This window comes from Rhipicephalus sanguineus, unplaced genomic scaffold (genome assembly GCF_013339695.2).
Source record: "Rhipicephalus sanguineus isolate Rsan-2018 unplaced genomic scaffold, BIME_Rsan_1.4 Seq206, whole genome shotgun sequence".
Lineage (NCBI taxonomy): Eukaryota > Metazoa > Arthropoda > Arachnida > Ixodida > Ixodidae > Rhipicephalus > Rhipicephalus sanguineus.
This window is the reverse complement of record NW_023614765.1, coordinates 120,551-125,677: the sequence shown is the minus strand read 5'-3', so window position 1 is coordinate 125,677 and position 5,127 is coordinate 120,551. Positions and strand designations below refer to the sequence as shown.

General features: G+C 31.0%; 1 pseudogene; it reads left to right on the top strand.

The window, feature by feature from the left end:
• Nucleotides 1–4,363: 4,363 nt before the first annotated feature.
• LOC119376707 (cytochrome c oxidase subunit 1-like) lies at nucleotides 4,364–4,916 on the top strand (annotated as a pseudogene).
• Nucleotides 4,917–5,127: the final 211 nt, after the last annotated feature.

Genomic DNA, 5,127 nt, shown 5'->3' with positions numbered 1-5,127 from the left:
TTAAGAATGGTGAACAAGCGGTTGTGTGTTCTTTTCGAGTCATGCTCTCACGGCGCCAATGAGCAGTGGGTGACCAAACAGCCGACTTCCTCGACGCTTACACACTTTTCCAATAGTGCCTGCGAGGCATTCAGAGATTGCTTGAAAAGGTCTATTGATTAGCTGTGAAAAATTATTTCCGTCGGCTTCGTGTATCATAACAACTTTTTTTCTTTGTGCATTTCTAGGTACCACGGGTCCTCGAACAGTGACATATAAATGGGTGCTTTCACAGTAATGCAGCAGTTGGTCTAGAAGTAGTGCGTGTGTGCAGCTGTGGCAAATCTTGTTTTGGTTACAGTTAAGTACCACTAATGGTGTACATATTCGCTGCTCCGACCACTTATGTCACAAGCGGTTTATGCGGTAGTGTCTCTGCCAAAGTGGTCATCTTTAACATTATGCGGCACAGCGCAATATTTGAATATAAATTTCATGTAGAAGTGGTTGAATTCAATCAAAGCTCACTGTCATGCTTTTTTGTTATCACACTTGCCTCATTCTGGCAAAAGCACGTGTATCCACGGTACCTAAAGAGTCTTAACAAATATTTGGAACATAGGTGCACACTGAGCAAACATTGGCATCATTATTTTCGAACAGTTGCTGACGTTGCAAAATATTTTCTTCGCGCTCTTACATTTACAGGTATAATAAATAACCTCTAGCATACTAAAGCAGTGCAGCCTGAAATCTAGCGGTTTAGCATTGGTTGATTTTGCCCCATGAACAGGTTCAGCGCAGAGTGTTGCAACAGCAGCAACAACTGTGCCTGTTACTGAGTCTGCTGCCACCTCATATACTGCAGCCACACCAACTAAATGTGCTGCCTCTTCTGGTTCTGCAGCCTTAGCAGGCACACTGCCTTCTGCATCTGACATGTCGCAGTGTTCATTCAGCAAGGATGAACATGTAAGATAACTGCGGAACCGCAAGGTGTATTATAGGTGCGTAGCCTATCATGACAATAACCAGTAACAAGAGTGCTTATTTGGGCCAGTCGTACATGTCTATAATAAACGAGAAGCAGCACAAACCACGGGATGACAGGACAGAGATTGCCTATTCGGACTGCCATTACGGTGCAAGTATGACAGTGCTAATCCCACATCATACTTTTTCCTGTGCTTCGTGCTGTTGCTTGTTATATTTTATTCAATATGTAATGTATAAATTATTACTATTTCAAATCTTCCTTGCAGTTGGAATGTGACACTCATTGAAGCCATAGCGCTGATAAGACAGGGACCACAGAAAGAGGACAGGACGTGCGCTACTCACAACTGAATCTTGATTTCGGAAACATGTTGTACGTATACAGCAATGAAAAGACAGCAATCATCACCACAAAATACATCGCTATGGCTTCCATGAACGTGACAAACCAAGTAGCCCAAAAGTGTGTCCTCTGGAATGTGACGCATCCGGCTAATGTGATTCCTATTGAGATACCCAAGAATATGGAAATGAAGATTTCATATCATTTTGATATAAACAAAAATACTAAGTATAACTGCTCCTCATATAGAATAATAATAATACGAAGGAAATTCTAATAAATGCATGAAGAAAAAACCTTTAAATCGTTATAACCATAAAACCCTAATTGTAATAAAATTCCGGCAAAAATTATAGATCCAGCAGTTGAGCATCAACATGAGCTTTCGGGAGCAAGATGGAAAAATATAGTAATTTTTACTTGACAACCCAAATTATAAGCAAGAAAAAAACCCTCTTTTATAAAAAAATATTCATTGAAATAATTCCTAAAGATTGCTTTTTAAGAGCATTAAAATTATTAAGGGGAGAGCCAAATATGTACAATAATTGTAAAATCCAGCTTGGATTCGCTCTTGTTGAGATCTCATCCTCTTATTATAAAATAATAGGAAATTGCACCGCCTCAAAGAATAAATACAATGTTGTTAAATTTCCGCTAAAAGCAGAAAACCAATAAATTTAATTAACATAAGTAAAGGGTTAAGTCTTTATTTTTATAGTTATTATTGAATTTTGTATCTATATTTAGCAACAAAATTCAGTTTTCAAAATAAATATTCCTAATCTTATCAAGTCAAAAAGAAGAAATTATTAAATAATTCGGCATTATTGATTAGTCCCTTTAATAAAAATATATTATGGCCATAAGATGAATTATATCTGATAAAGATATATATAAAAAACATAAAATTAAAATAATTATCACTAAGATTATTAACAGCTAATCAATCATGACTTTCATTTCTTCCTTCCCAAAAAATATGATTAATAACAATCTCAATCCCAGCCACCTTCACAAAAAATTCTAATAAAAAATGAAATTCCTAATAAATTGAATATGCAAATAATTGAATGTAATGCATAGTATCAATAATATTCTTATAAAAATAAATTCAATTCCTAATAAATTATTTTCTTTAAAAATGGCATATGTAATGCTGTTATGCCAATCAAATATAATATGATAATTAAAGTTGCCATAAGTTGAAATAAGTTATTTCAAACGTTGGCTTTGCAAATCAAATTTGACTGACTGAATTCAGAAATGATTTTATTCCCACAAACCACCAAAATTTCATACTATTTCTTTATTATTTTCTGACATTAAAATATTTATTTTTATATCTGCCATTTGCTTAACTTCTTTTCATCCACTTCTATGTGTTAGCACTAATTCTATTAACATTATTTTTATCATTGGTATTTCATTTTATTTATCAATTTTGTATTACTTCAAAAGTAATCATATAATATTTAATGGGGAATAAAAAATGTTTTTATATACATAATATATTATGTCCTAACAAAAAATAAGATTTCATAAGAAATGAGAGTCATCTTTACAATATATTAATCTTGATTCCTTGTGAGATATATAAACACATTTGGAATTGAAAAATAATAATAAATTTACTGAGTAAATTTTGTTAAATTAGTTGTTTTATTATTACCTTTCTCGACTGTAATCCCAATAAATATTTCAAAAAAAGCTAACATGAATTATTGCACCAAATAGAATTTGAATAAACTTATGCTAAAATCAGTTAATCCTTTAAAAAACTTACCATCCCATCCTAATATTCTTATATATGAGAATTTGGTTCGTTATTTGGTATTTGTTTACTAACTCAGATTATCACTGAATTATTTAGCAATACATATTTCAAGAGATATTTCTACATCATTTTCAATAATGCTGTTCATAATGCAGTAATGCTGTTTCAAGTCGCTAATAATGGATGAATAATTCGCTCAATTAACGCAAATGGGGCATAAATTCTTTTACTTTTCTATATATTCATGTAGCACGAAGAATTTACTATTCCCTTTTTTTCAAATACGTATGAATGTGGAATTCTAATTATTGTCGCAATAATGGTCACTGCTTTCTTAGGGTATTTTTTTTACCTTGAGGACAAATATCTTTTAAAAAGCAACTGTAATTACAGATGTAATTTCAGCAATTCCTTATATTGGAATATCAGTGAGCTATTGATTTTTAATAACTATGAAAAAAATCATTTCCGCATTATTTATCGAAAAATTTATCAATATACTAATAATACGTCTGTTGTTTTGTCTCCAATCATAGCCTCTATTATAGCGATAAAGTATAAAATAATTTTCAAAAATATTTGCTCTTCTATATCTCACTAAGGATGAATGTTATGTTTATTTTCTAAAAAAATAAATTTTTGAACCTCATATTTATTATTATTCAATTATAATTTACACTATTAATAGAAATTGTAATAAGACTGATTTTACCTGTTTATGCAGTTTTACAAGAAGGAAAACTAGATTATGAATAAAAATTAGAATTTATATCAACAATATCACTAGCTGGGATGCCTCCTTTTCTTTTCTTTTCATAAAAATTAAAGCAGTTTACTTTTTAATAAAAATAGATGTAATTTTTATGATTATCGTAATTCTATCTTCATTATTTAAATCAGTTTTTATCTACGCATTTTAACCTCTTTTCACCTAACTTAAAATTCTTATTATGAAACACTTACAATATAAAAAACTATTTTAATTAAAAATTAACATAGGTTTTGTTATTATTATGATTTATATTTTCTTATATGATTTTAAGTTAAGATAACTATGTACCTTAAAAGTAAAAAATAATTAAATCTTAATAGTAAAGGAAACAATTCATCAATAAATTTACAATTTATCGCCTAAAATTTAGCCACACCAAATGAATATACTCTACCAATCTCAAAGACGTTGGGACAATATAATTATTTTGGGGGCATGAGCTGGAATATTAGGCTTAAGAATAAGATTATTACTTCGTATAGAATTGGGACAACCTGGAACCTTAATTGAAAATGATCCAATTTACAGTGTAATTGTAACAGCTCATGCATTTATTATGATTTCTTTATGGTTATACCTATTATGATTGGAGGATTTGGCAATTGATTATTCCCTATTATTGTAGGTGCTCCAGACATAGCATTGCTATGGATAAATAACGTAAGATATTGATTACTTCGCCCTTCACTATTTTAATAATTATTTCATCATTGGTTCAATTAGGAGCTGGTACAGGATGAACATTTTATCCTCCTTTCTTCAAATTTGTCGCATTATGGGCCATCTTAGCTACTTTTCTCTTCATCTTGCCGGAGCAACTTCAATTTTAGGAGCAATTAACTTATCACTACTATAGTAAATATACGATCTATAGGAATAACAAAAGAGCGAATACCGTTATTCGTGTGATCAGTTTTAATTACTGCTATTTTTTGTCATTACCTGTTTAGCAGGAGCCATTACAATATTATTAACAGATCGAAATATAACACTTCGTTTTTTATCCATCAGCAGGGGGAGATCCAATTTTATACGAACATTTATTTTGATTTGTTGCCAAGCTGAAGTAGACATTTTGATTCTACCAGGATTTGGCATAATTTCTCAAATTATTTGTTATAACAAGGTAAAAAGGAACCTTTTGGAAATTCAGGTATAATTTATGCTATAGCGATTGGGTAATAACGATTTATTGTATGAGCTCATCATATCTTTACGGTTTGTATAGATGTAGATACTCGAGCCTAGATCACATCGGCA